Source organism: Cotesia glomerata, linkage group LG3 (genome assembly GCF_020080835.1).
Source record: "Cotesia glomerata isolate CgM1 linkage group LG3, MPM_Cglom_v2.3, whole genome shotgun sequence".
Lineage (NCBI taxonomy): Eukaryota > Metazoa > Arthropoda > Insecta > Hymenoptera > Braconidae > Cotesia > Cotesia glomerata.
The window spans coordinates 6,649,372-6,669,105 of NC_058160.1; the positions used below are offsets into that span (position 1 = coordinate 6,649,372).

General features: G+C 28.5%; 1 protein-coding gene across 8 annotated transcripts in view; it reads left to right on the top strand.

Moving 5' to 3' along the window:
- Positions 1-19,734, top strand: part of LOC123261762 (SH3 and multiple ankyrin repeat domains protein 3) — a 116,258-nt gene that overhangs the window by 77,649 nt on the left and 18,875 nt on the right. The gene's annotated exons all lie outside the window — the stretch shown is intronic.

A 19,734-nucleotide genomic window follows, 5' to 3' on the forward strand; every position in this document is an offset into this window, starting at 1 on the left:
TGATATATAATTAGTTCTAATGGCCAAGATTTATACCGCTGAGAATACATTCAATTAACGATAACGATAATGATGAGATAATAAAAATAAGAGAAAAGTTGAATAAGCAGAAGTGACAGTTACTGTTAGGCGGCAATACAAATTAAATAGTAAATAAAAAAAAAAGAGTCGTTAAAGATAAATCTCAGCAGCATATTTTGATTAGAATATATAAATAAAAGGAGAGACTGGATGAATTATTAGCAACTCTGGTGGCTTGACTACTTTATAAGCATAAGAATTCAACCCACCTAAGTGTAATCTCGTATTCATGAATTTCTTCCAAGCAACATCCCCATCTCTCACTTTAACAGTCTCAACCCTCTCGACCTTTTTTTCATCCAACGCTCTACTCACTAAGCCCACAGAACTGACTTCTATGTAACTATCCCTCTTTGTCTCACAGTAGTGACAGCCCGCATAGCTCAGACTACGACAACAACGCAATACACCTGAAAAGCTCAGTTCTGCCCGTCTAGCCCTGTAGTCTCTCTTGATGAAAAGGGAAGAATTAAATACATGCGGGAGTATATAAAAAGTTCTAAAGAACTTATTAAAATCTCGTTGCGAAGTTTAGACGTTGTAAAAACACACTTTATATATTTTATTTTAACTATAAATTTTATCGACACGCTTATGAAAAAAAAAAAATCTTTACTCAAGATCAAAGAATTTTTCAGCTAGGGAAGGAATATTGAAATTTTTTAAATAAGGCTTTAAATTTTTTTGCGCGTTTGGCTTTTGGGTTTTTCAATTTTTTTTTTTTTTTTTTTTTTTTTTTTGTTAATTAAACAGTAAAGAAATTGAAATTTTATTAAATGGTATTTTCATTCATAGAAATAACAAAATCTAGTTTGATTAAAAAAAAAAAAATTAGGAAAACGGTTGACCCTAAAGGCCATCTCTGCAACTTTCCGCTAATTCTGTAAATACCTGGCCGCTTTTTGAGCTCTTCGAGTTCCAAAATACAATCTGTATGTTGTTTTGAGCTCTCCGAGCTTAAAAAGATACCTCTTCTATGCTTTTGAGCTCTTTGAGCTCAAAAGTCTGATAGAAATTTCATAGAACACGATTTTTTGAATTTTCAACCCGCAATAACTTTTGAATTAATGAACCGATTTTTACGCGGTTGGCGGAATTCTACGCAGTTTTTTAAGCCTCATAAAGAATTTCTAAGTTTCAATTGGTCAAACTAGAAATTTCGGAGTAACTCCGAAAAAACACTTTTTTCGGTTTTTTTTCGTTCACGATATCTCTCGAACGAATCAACCGATTTTGACCGGATTGGCGGCGATCGACGTGGTTTTTCAAGATTGAGAGCTGATAAGTTTTTGGAATCGATCGGTAGAGCCGTTGAAAAGTGATTCTAAAATAACTACTTCTGAAAAAATTTTTTTTCCTATTTTTTTTTAGATTTCTCCAAATTTCTCAAAATCTATCGGTCCGAATCGGTTCAAATTTTCGGGAAATCTAAGTTTGGTGAAGCCCTTTCGAATGGCACCAACCGCGATTGAATCGGTTCAACCGTTTAAAAGTTATAAGAGGTTTACACACACACACACACACACACACACACACACACACACACACACACACACACACACACACACAGACATAGTGACACCCTTGCGAGAATAGTCAGGGAAGCTTCCTAAGACCTCAAAACGTCGAGATCTGATGAAAACTCGATTTTTGCAAAACGGGGTGAAAACAATAACTTTCCGATTTTTGAAAATTTTCAATTTTCTCAGCGGGAAGTTATAAATTTTCTTGTTAAAATAAATGTTACTTGGTTCAAAAATTTATTTTTCCAGAATAAAACTTTTTTTTGTCAATGTATCTGTTGCAAAATTTACAAATATTGCAAATTACTTTTATATAAACAATTACTTGGAAAATTGTCCTGTAATACAATAATTAATTGTATAAAAAGATTTGATTTATAAGCATACAAGTAATTTAATGAATGAATTTTTTTGGATGTTAAATAAAAAAATTTCTTTTAAGTCAATTTACTTTTAACTCAAATCAACCTTTTTTTTTTGTCAATTCGAGTAAAAACTCTTACTCAAACCAACAAGAAATTTTTATCTCAAAAAAATTGTTACTGTGCTGTCAGAATTCATAATTGTTTTTATTGATTCAAGTAAAATTTTTTTTTGCAATTATTGAAAAAATTCATTTTATATTGTGATATTTATTTCATTGAGAACTATTTAAATTTATTGTAATATTTATATATATTACAATAACTTGAAATTTAATCTTTAGAATCAGCATAAGTTACGAGGACAAAAACTATCAAGAGCATGCATAAAATAACGAAACAGCATAAACAGAATAATTTATCGAATAATAAAATCAAAGAAAAATATTTAGTTTAATTGTTCATCGGATGTTTACTCACGCTATTGCACTGATGATTTTAAAGGGTTCTCTTCTCGTTCCTGTGCATTTTCATTTATGCACCAGATCCTCACATTCAAGCGTGTCATTTTATATTCATGAATTCTCCGTACGGTCTGCATGCCCCAGGACCCCCTTTACTTAAAAAAACTAAAAAATAAATCTCAGAGAAATGTTCTTGCAGGATTCACCTTAACATAACGCATACACATATATGTATATACATCTAAGGTACTTTTAAAGTTGAATGTATTCTTTAGTGCAGATCATGAAAAAGTGGACAAGGTATATAATATAGGAGAGGTGTATATTTACCAATAGAAAAGATACAAGATAGCTGAGGCGATCGTGCGTGACCTAAAGAATTTTTAGTTATGCTTCTTTGACTTTATGCTCCCATTTTAACTCGTATGATTCGATAAATATACCTTATTTTCAATAGATCGTAATGTAAATCAATTTTTCAAATATTACAATTTCTTATATCGATTTAAAACTTGGCATAAAAAAATTATACGCAATATATTTTAATATTTTCACGAGTATATTTATCTTAATGCTACTATTATATGTTCTTCGCAACACTGAATGTGAATTTATTATTAAACTGCAAAACTTGTTTTTTTTTTTTTTTTTCGTAATTAGTGTAAATTTTTACGTCAAATTTTTTTAATTTTCCCATTTATATATATGGAATTTAGTACAATTAAAATATGAGCGTTAAATCCTGTCTGCTACAAAAAATTAGTTCTCATTATTCAGTCACCGTGTTTCTTACGCTGTGTTAAAATAAAAAGTTGTACAATGTTCCTCTAGCAATTAAGAATCTTTGCTAGTGATTATAATTTATTAAACTGCTAATTAATTTTTGCTTGAAAATTTCATAAATTTACTATAGCAACTAGACAAAAAACAGAGAAAATATATTCATTTTTTTAAATTAAAAACCCTTCGTGTTTTCTTTAAAAGAAAATATACTTTTTGATGTTTTAATTTTCTCCTGGTATCATCTTCACGTGATATTTAAAACAATGTTTTAATTCGATAATACTAAAAACCTCAATTCTTTAATAAAGAACAATACTGCGCATACTAACAACACAAAGTTACAAAAAAGTACTTGGAAACTTGAGACAAATAGATAATTTTGAGTACAAAGACACTTTAACTAAAAGTTTTAAGACAAAAACAAGTCAACAGAGTACAACTTATCTTCATAAGTTGTCGTAAGAAAATTCATCTGTCTTGAACAACCGAGGCTATAGCTTGTTGATGAAAGCTTAAGATACAAAATAAGTTGATGAAAAGGCAAAACGACGGAAGTGTAACTGGATGTTTATTTAATGAAAAGGTGTAGACAGTTGAGTGTAGAGGATCATTATGATATGATAGACCGAAATTACATTACATAATAAATAATAACAACTCCGCTATCATCATATATCTTAATTTTCAATGGTGTTTTTTGTGTTATGTCTTGATCTCTTTCAATCTTGAAAATTTAAATACCCTGTTAAAGCTTATGTTTTCCTTTTTTAAAGAAACATCTTTCATTAATATCGTTGATGAAAAAAACTTTGTATTAAACTTTGATAGCATTTGGATTGTTTATTTTTTATCCGCAAGTTTCATTTATCTCGCGAATCAATGAATTATAATCGACACATTTCTTATAAATGTGACATAAATTTTTATTTAAAATCCGAGGTAATAATATATTATGTAACTGATTGGACGGAGCTTTCGGCACACAAGTATCCATTCAATTCCTACATATATAAATGTAATTAACACAATATTTCGCCCAATATTCTGATCATATATAACGATTGGTCTCATTATAATGTGGAAATGAATAAATATAAATATTTGCCAATAAAAGATATTTTATTTTTAATAGTAGTAATTAATATGACTTATTTTGACATTATAATATGACAGTTCATTATTTGATCAAGATATTGTGCGAAGCATTCGCTGTATAGATCGGCTAGTTCCAAATTATTGATACAAGAAAACACATTAAACATTTCACATTAATAATTATGAACTCCATTTTATTGACAAAAAATGTATGCAAGTCTATAACAGTATTTCGTAGGATAAGATGCGATTCTCTGAAGCAAATTCTGTGTTGAAAAAAAAACGTGATTATAATAGACTGGTGGCCATAATAAACTGAAGAAAAATCCAGTGCCATAAAGTTTAAAAGAAAAAAATAATCTAATAATTTAAAACGCAAATGTTTCTGGAGTATTGCATAAAATATTTTTACTGCGTTTGTGCACATTACTTGCGCCATATTCAGATGCTCATCATAAACACACCGTGTGAGGTATGTAGGTAACCATAACAGTCGAAGTTGTTTATGCCTTACCTGTTTCTACAGTAGATTGTGATGTAGAGGAATACATATTCAAAAGCAACAATGTAATTTCGCAAGCGTGTGTGCCAGAGTGATTTGCATTAAAGCTTTTAAATACAAGGTTATATTACCTTTTTGCTTGGTCATATTGCCTTCGTTTTTCTCTACCAAACGTATTCCGACGTTTAGACCAGGTCAGTAAGGTGTACTAAAAGACCTCTCAGGTAATTGTTCTTCATAATCTATATACTTACAACGCATAAATTTTATCGAGTCTTTGTGGAAATTTTGTGTCAATCTTTTATTATTCTTTTTTATGATACATTTATTGAGTCTTTAGGTCAGTATGCAACACAGTTCAAATGAAAAATTCTTTTTAATTTTATGATAATTTTCATAAAAAATTTGTCCACACATGATTTTTTAAACTGCAAACAAAAATATAATAATATCAATGTAAAATCTATAATAATTGAAGTTGTTAAGTAAATTTGTAAATCTTGATCTGACATCAGGCAATTTGCCTCTTACATCCAACATCCAACTGTTGGTTGTCGGTCATCGGTAGCTGGTCTTCGGTCGCCGGTCGTCTACCTTCTTCTTCTTTTTATTTTTCTTCTGAAAGGCAATTTGCCTCTATCCAATCGTCGGTTGTTTGTAATCTTTTTCTTCTCTATCTATCTATGCCTATACTTTTACTTATGCCTTTTTACTCACATTTTATCTCAATACAATAGATATGGAATTGTTTTTTACGAATCTAAGATAGCTATTATATCGCAGAATGAAATAACATTTTTCATTATAATGTATTAATTAAATTATATAACCTCTTTCAAAATAATAATTTCAATATTTTTTTTCAAAAATGAGTTATTAGTGTTATTACAATATTTATCCAATTATAAGCATATATCATCATTTTTAGTAACAATATTATAAATCTACATTTTAAAAATATTCTCACAATTTTATTATTACACAATAATTGAAATTACCTTAATGGGCTATTAATATTGACAATTATTGCCGAAATTTTGAACAGTCATTTTACAGATTGAAAATTTGCTTTTAGTTCAGTAAATATTAATTTTCATTTAAAAAATTAATTTTTCCAATTTTACTTTCGAAGCACTCAACCACTATATGATACTATAAATTTTTGAATGCTAATACGTGAGAAAAAATAGTACATAAAACACCCTATACATCATAAAATAATATTTAATCATTTAAAATCCAAACTAAACTTTCCTACATTATTTTCTCGCCAATACTTGTAACTTTTACACTTTAATTAATTAATTGTAAAAAAAATTTTTCACTACACTAAATATTCGAAAAAAATTACCAAACAAATAAAAGTTACACCACAATAACTACATTGTAAAAACTAATATTCAATATTTTTTTTTCAGAATGTTTCATAACATGTTTTTTACAAAAACTTACTCCAAGTTCTAAACAATTTATTTATGCATACAAAGTTATTTACACTATTAATTAACACTTAAAAAATAGTTATCCGACTATCGTGCAACTAATTAATAAGTAAACTGTACACTTATACTTGATACCTTTTGAGGAACATATAAATGCCTTTTGAGCAGAAAACATAATATAAGAAGCATGAAGGAAGATTACATAACAAAGGACATAAACACGCTCTGTCACGAATAGTAATTAAATAATTTAACTGATTAATGGTAATGATCTTTGCAACTGAGGATGACACGAATTATGCATTGAATTGCAAATATTCGTGCTCTATACTTCAATTTTGATATAAAACGAAAAAAATGAGGTAACATAATATAAACCAGATGTTTTCACGTATAATATAATCAAAAGAATTATTGATTACAAGTAATCTGGATACAAGTATCCATCTTGGTGCTTTTTAATGCTAAGATAATGAAAGGCCGAGTCTCTATTAGTCTACATTGTTATTATTTTGCGATACGAAGTATAGAGATTCTTCTCGGGGATCTAAAAAACTTTAACCAAGTCATCCCGTAAATTAGATTAAGTGTTATTAAACCTCATCATCATTATTAATTATTACTATCATCATATCATAATTTCAAGTTCTTTATCATCTTTATTCTATTATACATTTTTTAAATAGTAAATTACATATTTATTAGCTTAATAAATAATTTTCTACGCTCAGGAGGGTTACGTTTATAATTTAAAAACCTCAAAAAATTTCAAATGCTCGTGATTTGAAGGATAACACATACTGCAAATAATTTAACGGAAATTTTTAGATCCTATATAGTTCTAAACAATAGTCCACTAGTTGGATTAATAACTAAAGATGACATCATTGACATTGACCTTCAACGGTATAGTATCTAAGAATAAAGTATCATCATTATCATCGTCATCATCATCATCATCATCATCATCATCATAAGTAACCATAGTGTAATGATGTAACGTAAGAGTGAAGCTATTCATTCAAAACGTCATAATGATTCATGACACTTAACTCACCGTACACCTTCTCATTAATTAAACATGCAGTTAGATTTCCGTCATTTAGCTTTTTATCGACTGATTTATGTCTTAACCTTCCATCAACAAGCTGGGTTATTTAAGACTGATGATGGATTTTCTTGTTCTGATAACTTTTCAAAGAAGCTATTCAGTTCTGTAAAAAAAGTTTAGTGAAGACTTTGTGCTCTACATTATCCGTGTCTTGAGACTTTGTGGGATTTTTAGTACTTTTTTCTACTAAAATATACAATTAAAATTTTTTATTTGCTTTCCATTGTTGTAATAAAGTATTCTTTACTTTAAACCAATATTTTTAAAACAATAATCGAAACTTATTTCTTGAATGAGAAATCAACTGCGCAGTATGTCAAAAAAATACTAAAACACTATCAGGTCAGGTTTGATATAAACACCATCATGAAAGTAACTTGAATATCCATTAAAATTGTAAAAACTTGCTATGATATTGTATTTTACCTACTCGTTAAAAAATCGTAGATGAAAGAGTGGTAGAAAGTAAAAAGAGCTCCCTTTCAAGTGCATAAAGACATTTTATTGTATTTGTTTTTAATATATTATTAATGAAAAAATATCACTTTATAAAGTAATTTATAAACTCTTTTTCTAATAATTCGAATTATATTTTTGATTATTTTAGTTCAATTATTTTCTAGAAAAAAGTTTATATGCATTGCAATCTTTTGTTAATATAATATTCTTCATTACAGTTCAATATAAGACGTACGGATTAAAATGTTTCAATCTCTTCAAATTATTGGATGAATAAAACTTTACAGTCGCGCTCATTTTAAGTTTATAAATAATATATTTCCACTTAAAATGTCAAAATTTAATATCTTAAATTAAATTTATAGAATTTACTTAATGCGAGTTCTCTCATTTTCCACTTCTACCAACTACTTTTCTCGACAAATCTTTTTGCTGAATCGTAATGCCGTATTCATGTATATAGATATAAGTATACCATATAATACACAGACAGACAGACAGCCAGAGTACCTTTTACTTGCTGAAGGGTGAAAATTCAAATTAATAATATCGATTTTCTATTCTTGTCAGGCTAAAATATTCGATATGCACCTACACGGGTATCGACAATTTGATGCCTTGCGTTCAATTGCCGATTTGGCAACCATCTCCAGAACCGAATTTTTTATTTTTCATTTTAACAATTTCATTTGCATCTGATCAACCGCCACGTAGACGCATTTATACATATGTATGTACATATACAATCAGTTCTCCACTGGTATAAACTCAAATGACTTATCTTTAATGTTCTATAGTTTGACAACGAGAGTAGAGTAATTATTTTTTTATTACCGCAGAGAAGTAATTGCTTTTAATAATTAAAATATGATATAAGTGAAATTGGACCAGTGTCATGTTATATATCAATTTGACTTTTTTTTTTTTTGTTAGTCAACAACTGGTATTACATATGTCATTATTGTAATAGACGGATATTTCATTAATAAATGTGTTCGGCAATTAATTTGATTTAATTTTAAATTATCATTATAAATCTTTTTACAATGCTGTATTTGACATTTTTATAGGATATATTGTCCGTTAAATTTTAATTCAAATTCAATAAATAATAATAATGAAATAACATTTGAATATTTTATCTTTCAATTTAATCACAAACAATTATCATAATTTATTTCTACCATAAAGTGTACCACCATATGAAATTATTTCATAATGACATGCTTCATATAATTAACTGTTAAATGTAATTTATCGGGATGAATTGTATCGATTGAATATTAAAAAAAAAAAAAAGAATCCAGTTCTGTAAGTTGTTTTAAATAATATTGTCTGACGATGACAATTAATTAGTAATGATTGGAACATCATTGAGATGATGAAAATTGCCGCGACGAAGTATAGAGACATGGAGATAGTTGGGTTATAGAATAATTTCCGTATCTGGAACGCGAATTAATACCTCGATTAAAACCTGTACGTGAAGGTACTGCTATCTCGTTCGTTTATTATGTTTATGCTCTCATCTTCTCTTTATTCCCCTCGCTGACGATCCATTCGATCCCCGGAAATTGACTTTGTTGCTTATGCTTCGACTGGGCGGGAGTCCTCGCACATCCGTCTCGACGACTCAATTCCAATGATTGATTTATCGAAGTTAAAGTAAAGAGAACAAAGGACTGAATATTTCAAAGAGAAAACTCAATGATAATACTCCCTCAATTTTACACATTTTATTCTTCTCATTAAGTTATCCTCATTATTTACTTTAAATCATGCAATTGGTTTTTAACTTCCCGCTAAGAAAATCGAAGATTTTCAAAAATCGGGAAGTTATTGTTTTCACCTCGTTTTGCAAAAATCGAGTTTTCATCAGATCTCGACGTTTTAAGGTCATAGGAAGCTTCCCTGACTACCCCCGCGATGTTGTCACTATGTCTGTGTGTGTGTGTGTGTGTGTGTGTGTGTGTGTGAAAGAAAAAAATTTTTTTTGAAAGTGGTTTTTTTGAAATAACTTTTAAACGGCTCTATCGATCAACTTCAAAAACGAATCCGCCTTTAAGCTTGAAAAACCACGTCGATCGCCACCAAGCTGGTCGAAATCAGTTGATTCGTTCGAGAGATATTGTGAACGAAAGAAAACCGAAAAAAGTGTTTTTTCGGGATTACTCCGAAATTTTTGGTTCGATCAATTAAAACCTGAAAATAACTTATGAGGATGATAAAACTGCGTCGAATGCCGCCAACCACGTGAAAATTGGTTGATCCATTCAAAAGTTATTGCGGTTTGAAAATTCCAAAAATATTGTTATATGAAACTTCTATCAGACTTTTGAGCTGGGAGAGCTCAAATGCATACACGGAAATAGTATATTACACATCTAGGGCAGTAAAATAAGAAATGTCTCAGATCACATGTAATTGTTGTCCGAGGCGAAGCCGAGGTCAATAAACATGTGATCTGAGGCTTTCTTATTTACTGCCCGTGGTGTGTATACTATTTTTCTCCTCGACGGAGGCGGAAAGCGGCATTTTCGTTTAGCGCAGTGGGAGGAAAATTGACGCTTTCCGCCCGGAGATGAGAAAAAAAAATTTCGTTCTGGTAACGTAACTTTAGAGTTACCACAACTATACACAGTTTACTGTTTGTTGTAGAGTTACAGTAACAAAATGTTATTTAGTTCTGATAACTCAATGTTGTTGAGCTCTCAAAGCTCTACGTGATTGTTCTCAGAGCCAAACGGTATAGTTGGGAGCGCTCTACGTTGCGCCGTAGTGGAGTGCGCTGACATATTTCATAACCTTCTAAAATGCCAAACATAATTATTTTGTTACTAATCTATATTATTAAAAATATATGAGGACAATTAAGTTCCCAATTTATTTATTTAAGGAAATAGGTTTTTTTTGTCAAATTGAATTTCGTTGAATTGAACAGTTTTGTATTTATGGTTTTTCAAGGTTCATTTGCAGTGACAATTTAATTTATTAGTTAAATATATTGTGATAAGTGATAAGTTATTAGAATACATTAAAAAGACCCTATTTAACACAAAATGAAATTTGTTTTTGTTTATTTATCTTTTCTCGTGCATATACGGTAGTGATTTTATGTCCAATATTTATTGATATAATTAAGAAAATAAGATAATTTTGTGACGACCATATTTTTATTTGTAATATAAGTTCTATTATTATTTTATTTCTATTATAATACTATTCTTATTTGTCATATACAATTATTGTTGGCAATATAAATTCATTCTGCTGCATGTATTTATTAAATTATCAATGCTAAATCGTAAAAAAAAATTATTAAGCAGACTTCCAAAAATTTGTTATAGTCTCAGAACGATCCTGTAGAGTTGTGAGAGGTAAATAACGTTTAGCTCTCAGAGCTCAACGATGTAGAGTTGCAGGAGCTAAACGGTATTGTTACTATAAGAATACATTAACCTACTGGAACTTTTTACAACTAACTAATCACTATAGAGTTCCTATAGCAAAATTTTTTTTGCCCTCCGGGCGGAAAGTGACAACTTTCGTCCCGCTGCGCTAAAATAAGTTGCCGCTTTCCGCCTTCGTCGGACAAAAAATAGTATACACTCCACGGGAAGTAAATAAGAAAGCCTCAGATCACATGTTTGTTGACCTCGGCTTCGCCTCGGACAACAATTACATGTGATCTGAGACATTTTTTACTTTACTTCCCTAGGTGTGTAATATACTATCTCCGTGTAGAAATATTATTTCTTTGAACTCAGCAAGCTCAAAAAATCACATAAATTATATTTTGAGCTCAAAAATCTAAAAAATGCCATAAGTAAAATTTTAAGCGCCCAGGAATGGAATTAGCGGGAAGTTGCAGGGATGGCCTTTAGGGTGAACCGTTTTTCTAATTTTTTTTTATCTTTTATTATTATTATTATTATTATTATTATTAAGTTAACTAATTAAAATGTTGAATAGTGATAGATTAATATTAAATAGCCATTGAACAAAATGACGAGGGAGACGATACATAAATCGTTAAAGTAACAAATTTACTCATGGCAAATTTAAACGACGTGTAGCATCAGCTCTCCGCCAAATTTTCCACCGGAAATTGAGAGCAACTGCGAGCTTCCTCCTTCGGGGACAACGTCGCAAACTGGGTTAGGAATTAATCGAAAGTGACATTAAATTTGTTTGCCCGAGAGGCATAATCCACCGATATTCCACGTCTAACACTATCATCCTGTATATATTGAACCCTCTTATGCTTCAATAATTTACATCTATATCTATATAATACTCGTATCTCATACCTTCCTCCACTATGTTATATTGTTGTACATATTCTATATAACGCGTATATTAATATTTTTTCACTCTCTATTTTATTTATTTATTTTATATTTTCGTATTGTTACATCTCATCTTAAACGTCGCATGTTTTCGATACAATCGAGCCTGGGCCTAATCTTTATAAATTACTCGCCAATTTTCTGTACAGCCCCTTCGGCCGTTAAACTTGGATTCTTTTCTCTTGTCCGCTCGCCGTGTAGGTAATCACATGTTCCTGAAAATTCTTTGTTACATGATGAAGCGTCGAAAACTTTAACAATATTCATTTATTTAACTTGCCATAATTTTTTTTTTTCATTATATTATTATTATTTATTTTGTAAGTTAGTTTTGTTTTTTATAAAGTTGGTTGATAAAAAATTAAAAAATACACTTTCTTAAATAAAAATAAAATTATAGTAAAAATTACGAAATTAACATGAGCGAAGGATAATTTTTGACTCATTCGAAAGTTTATTTTTTTAATTACAACAACTGCACAGAAAATAAAACTTCTTGCACCAAGAAAATTTTAAGGAAGACAAAAGTTATTTTGGAGCAAGAAGAAATTTTCTTGGCCCAAGAAACTTTGACTTCATTCAAGAAATTTTCAATATTCCTTAATATTTTCTTGAGCCAAGAAAATTTACCCTTCAGTCAAGAATTTTTTTTTTCAGTGTGAATATCTTGAAATAAGGGCAAAATTCAGAAAAAAATATTTTTTCGAATAAAGTAATGTTATTTTTTTTTCATTGTACTATTTGAAATGTAACGATGTTAATATCGTAATTTTAAGCGCAATTTTCTTTCCGTGTACAAAAGATATTCGATACTTTTATAAATAAAATGATATGACAGGTGAAATAAAATACGGCGATCAATTGTGAATAAAAAAAATGATAAAAATATAAATAATAGCAAGTTACACCAAGATCACGCTATTTTCCACGTCAGTAGAAATAATATCCTGGCTGTTACACCCATAATTCTCGTAATAAGGTCATTATCATGTGACCTAAGTTATATAGCAAGAAACTTGAATCGCAAAGGTCCAAGTAGTTAACTTATCTGCATACTTGTCGTGTTTAATATTAAACTCACTTATATATAATATACATATGAATAAGGTATACATACTAACACATATGTATGAGAAACATAAATGAACTGAAATATCAAGGTAGTAAACGTATAATCTCAAAGTCTCACTTTAAACAGATTGTAATGTTGAGCTACTGCATTGAGCATTGCCTTCTGTAAATTTTGTAGTCTTCAATTTGCATTATTAAGTCCAAGTGCAAGCATATATTCTAGATTAGAGAAGAACCAGAGAAGCCAATCGACTACTTGTTGACTCTCTCTGGATTGTATATCTGTATGTGTTTGCTTTGCACTTATGTGGTTACGCTCCTATATATGCAGTATACTAGTACATTCATTCACTTGTATTTTTTATTATTATTATCATTATTTAAACGATTACACAGCATGTAGGGATACTTGAAGAAAGGATCAAGAAACTTCTAGACAGAACTAATCGTTGATCCGGTGATCAAAATTACTGAGAAAACGAGCGAGATCCTCTCCATCCTCTATGTCCAGCATGACTGACTTACGCTGATTAGTTCTCATTTACTATGTTGTTTACTATGACGTTTCTTACTTAACGCATATACTAAAAATAAAATTATTCTTATCGATCAGCAACAGGAAATACTTTTAAAATATTTTCATTAGACTTTAGCTGAAAAAACATTTATTACTTTTTTAGATCGTAAAATTTGTAATACGAATTATTTCTGTTGGTGTCTTTTGCGGATAATTTTTTGATAAAATGTTTGTTTTTATAAATTTATCAAGTTGATTAATACATTAAGTAATTGTAGGCAATAAATTGACTCTGCATATTAATAACTGTCTGTTTAATTTATGAAGTCGACTTTATATTGTACATTTAAAGTTAAAGAACACTTGCCTTAAAATTATAAAATCACAAGTGATGCTGTGCTATATATAACCATTATATTATCGCTTTATTCTTCTTATTATTTTCAAAGCCGCAATTACACCCCATAAAGTTCTGATTGAGACACGTTTCGGTCATTATTCTGCCATACATGATCGTCAGAAAGTGTTATGCGCCATAGCTAGACGTATCAAACGTCAATTTTTTACTAGCCGTATATAATATATAAATTAAGTTATACTCTCACTAACGTTAAAAAATTGAATAATAATAATAAAATTAATAACATATAAATATTTGGATGAAAAAAAAATAACTTCAATCACATCATACATTATAATTCTGTTTTAATTTTGGTGATGTATAAAACTAAATGTTTTGGTCCAAGCGTGAAAAAACAAAATTATTTTTTATTTGTGTTGAATATTTTTTTTTTTTTATTTCAAATTTGAAAACTCCTTTAGTTTAAGTTTAAAAATTTAAAAACTCCTTTATGGTTTAATGCAATGAGTTTCTATGCACAGTTAATTTATTTGTCTTATAAACGAATTTTTTAATCTTTTGTCGCAAAGGCAATATATAAAGGATTATTAATAAGAAAGAATTAGCTTATTACTAGTGGGTTAAATGATAGTTAATAATAATTATAATATTAATAATTAATAAAACCTAATTATAATAATGCTTACTTGATATATACAATATTTATTACTGAGTAGCTGAGAGGTTTCAGTTAGTTCCGATCTTAATCATTTTATATGTTTATTACATCGGAATATCTTCGAAGACAATTACAAAAAACATTTTCTATATATACATTTAAAAAAATTGCATTTAAAGTTTACGATAAAAAAAAGTTGCATGTTGATTTAAAAATACAAAATTACCAAAAAATTTTACATTGTTTCTTTTTCTCCATATTTTATAGTAGATCAATGAAGAAAAATTTCTAAAACCTCAAGATTTTTCACAATTGTTGAATCGTTTTATCATTATCAGTATATATATTTATGATTGAGAACATATACCTCTATTTTATTTCTTACGGAATTATTTTAAAATCGCCGTTAATCAATGATAAACAAAATTTATGATACATTGTTCAGAGGAGAATTTAATTCGCAAACTTTCGAGACTTTCTCTTTCAAAATTGAGTACAGATAAATTTTGCTTTCAATCCACGTCTTCTTACATGTGCGTATATATTTTTATCGACATGTTCATCGTAAATAAGACCGATAAAATAAAATATAAAAAAAAAAAACGGGACTAAAAAATGTAAAACACTGCTGGATTAAAAGAGTAACAAAAGAAAAGATATTTACATAATATAAATCAAGAGCATACAGTTAAAGAGTGAAAATAAAATTAATCGGTCGGTGCTTTATATATATACAGATCAATTACTTTTAAATTCATTTATGTATAAAATATAATTTTATGAATCAATTGAGTAATCAAGATTTTTTTTTAAATTGTACATCTAATTTTACTGGCAATAAACTTTGATATCATGTATCAAATTTAATTACCCATGTAGTTTTAAATTATAAAATTGGTGTCAAAGGTGATATTTATCATGATTAAATAACGTTTGTAATCTACAATGTATGTTAAGGGATTAAAGTTTAATTATTTTTTAATGAAAATGTAACCAATCATTGATATTTATCTCATGGGTGCACTTTATTCATTTAAAAATCCGCTGATAAAACAATTGACTTTTTAATATTCAATATTGTTTGTTATTTTTTTTTTTTATTTTTATCGATTTATATATATATTTCATTAAAATCACAATCGTGCGAAACAATAATAACTGTGATAAAATATTGCGCTTGCAATTTATTCTCACATTCAGCCGACCTCTCGTGCATATTTATTTAAAATATTTTGCAGATTCAAAGTCTCTAAAAATTAATAACTCTTCACGCATGAGTGGTTATTTTTTCCCAGTATTAATTACCAACAGCAACTTTTTTGTATGTTACCAGTAACCACCAATTTGTTTTTTATTTAATTGAATAGACTTTGTGTTGATTTTTACTTTATCATTGAGTTTAATTTGTAAAGTAAAACTATATATATACAAATTACAATAAATCAACTGAGCCAGCGAGGTGTAAGTTTTTCGTTTGATAAAGATCAATAGAAAGGATCAAAACGGCAATAATTAATCAAGTATACCCCTTTCCCTAAACCCTAAAGGCCTCTGTAGAGAGTCAATATGCCATATATATGTATTTACATTTAATTACAATTTCCGGGTTCTATGGATGTGCTAAAGAATCCAATGATCAAAGAAAATTACATAGAAAGCCCTCTGAAGTAAATTTTTTAACAACTTTATAATTTCAAATCCTAAAAAAGGTATAAATATCATTATTATATCTAATACTAAATCATAAATCTTAATATTTAACTCTGTAATATATATTTTAACATATAAATAATTTATAAGAGACATAATAACCCTGCAAAAAAAATAAAAAAATGTTGTCACGCTTAAAAGCGACGATTATTTTTTTTTTTTTTTTTTTCAACTATGGAATAGTTAATAACTTTAATTGTAGGTTTAGCGATGAGCTAAAGCGCTCATCTTAAGTTATTTACCAACGTATAGAGTTGATGAATAATAAACATTTACACGAAGAGTTATTTATATTTTATACTCTGATCTTGAATTTTTATTCTGCGAAAATATAAATTTTACTTTTCATCTTGAATATTATATCACGACAAAAACAAAATTAAATCTATAAGTCCACGCGTCGAACGCTCTCGTGATAATTTAAGCGTTATTAATATTTATAATACTTGATAATTAATTTTATTCATATAGTAGTCGATCTTCTATCAATTTTTCTGATAAAAAAATTAAATTATAAAATGATGTTAAAAATAGATAAAAAAAAATGGTTGAAAATTCAATAATTCTCGCGTCAGACAATTATCTTTTCTTCAATAGAACATGTATAAAATGTATTGGTAATTGAAACTTTAAATGACCGATTAAAGATACACACAGACGTTAAATACTCACAGAAAATATGAGTTCAAGTTAAACTTGGAGTGAATAATTATTAAAAAAATTGGTTGTCTGTAAAGTCGGTTTACGGACGATAGTTTTACGGGATAACGTCATTAAAAAACATTGATGAAAAATTGCATACTTTTATGAATTGAATTGAATTATTATCACTGAATTATCATTATTTTGTATTTAAAAATTAAAAAATTTTGAATATTTAAAAATTATTTTAACAAAAAAATGGACTTGTTGATACATTGTTAATTAAAAATTGATACAATAATTTGATAATTGATATAATTATTATTATTTATAATTAATATTAATTATTTAATTATTTTTTATTATTAATTTATCGTTTATAATTATTATTAGTTTATTTATTTATAATTAATATTATTTATTAACAATCATTAATATTATCAACAATAATAATTTGATATAATTGATATAATTTGACATAAATTTTTTTGAAACTAGTTAAAAACATTAATTTTTAATTTTCAAATATTATTAACAGTTTTTAAAAATTTAATTCAAATAACTTGTTTACATATAATCAAGAACAATTAGTTATAGACCGGTGTTCTAACTGCTAGCTCTGACGTCACGAGAAAAGAGAGATATATGTGACACAAGCCAACGCTTGGGCCTCTCTATCGTTTGTTTGATCGTGCCTCTCTATCGCTTGTTGCGCGCTCTCTCTTGCACGCACAGGCTCAGGCGGAACGTTACATTTTTTCGTGAGCGCTGTCGGTATTCATCAATTTATAAGATGTTATCACGTCAAAAAATAAAATTACGCATACATTTAAACGAAATTGTAAAAAATCAAATAAATTTTTGCTTCTTTCATTGAAAATAATTATTGAAATCCGATGATAATTATTTCGTTATAAATTTTCTTATCAACAAATTAAACAGCCCTAGAAAAATGTTAGTTAAATTAAATCAGTTGTAACTTTTCGAATAGTTGTAAAAATACCTCATCTCATTATGTGCAATATTCGGTAACAATTAAAACAAAAATAAAATGATTGTTACCGATGTTAAATTTAATGTATATAATTACATAAAATCGATACTACTGATTCGACTTTGAAATTTTAAACTGTATGAAGGATACTTCTCGAGTAATAAATATAATAATAAACGTCTGAAGAATTTCCGTGATCAGAAAGGTGGAAAATTATTATACTTATAACCTTCCTTTGACTCGAGCCAGAAGGCACGTGTCCTTAAGTCTGCCGGTACCTTTCGGTCACTAGCATTGCAATTTATTAATTAAAGAATCTACAAATTTAACGGCTATGAATTACAATGAAGCCCATCAGCAACGCATATCGTTTTTCCGTTATTTGCACTTTAGTTTGTACTTTTATTTGGCTTCGTGACTATCAACTACGCATCAGCGATTACACATTACTTCCCACATGCGAAATATATCCGTACAAAAGCATTATTTTTATTAAATAATCAATTCTTTTTATTTTTAAAATTAAAAAATTCAATTCACTGAAAATTTATTATAATTATTGATTGATTTTAAAAATAATCGGTAATTTTTAAATTTATCTCACACTTATTTTTATTTAATGGACATCGCTGTCTGTACTTATATTTTTACCTCCCCCATTACATCCAGACGACTATTTCTTCTTTTCTCTTACCGGCGATGATAATACAAGTCCGTTTGACTTAGCACGTGCGACGCATTCACGTTTGTATATAATACACATCTAGTACTCAGACAAGGCCTTTAACTTTGCACTACAGAGTATAGAACTATATATCTGCACTCTACACTCTTCTTATACTCCTTTGACGTAGAGCAAGTCGTCTTTTACTCTCGATTGAATCCCGTTCAAGGCTCCAATGCAAGTCTATTACGATCAGACACACTCAACTGGTCTCTGATACTCATACTTCGATATTATATCACATCTTTGATATCAATATCCAAGATACTATACACTCTTAATTTTAATTTTCATAGAAAACTGATGAATAGGTTAGAAGTACCGTTTGTAGCCAGTGTACCTTTTTTGGCCACTTTATTGCACGCCTTATAAACGAAGGGTTGAGGTTGTGCTCTACTCTCGACATTTCAAAAAAAGCCGTTTTCTCGAAACTGAAATTGATTTTTTGTTATTTATATCGCACTTACAGGTTAATATGAGTACACTTATATCAAGTCAAATAATTTGTCAGGCACATAGAATATATTTCAATAACAATTTTTTTGTTTAACATAGTAAATAATACCATTAAACATAATCTTTTCTGGACGTCCGTATATGGATTGGTGTATGTGGCAGGGAAATTAGTCGAAAAAATGATCGTACCGGAATAATTTTTTTTTATTATCTAAAGTAACACACGACGGACTTTCTCAATTAATATGAGCGTTAGTTCAATTCACTGTCGTTAAATTATTATTTATAAAAAATTAATATATGACTGTGGATTTTTTTGTATATCCATCTATACATTTTATTATAGTATTTTTTTTCCTCACCTTAGAGTTATGGCACCACTAAACCATAGCAGAGTTTTCTGTTTTTTATTATTTTACTTTTTATATTT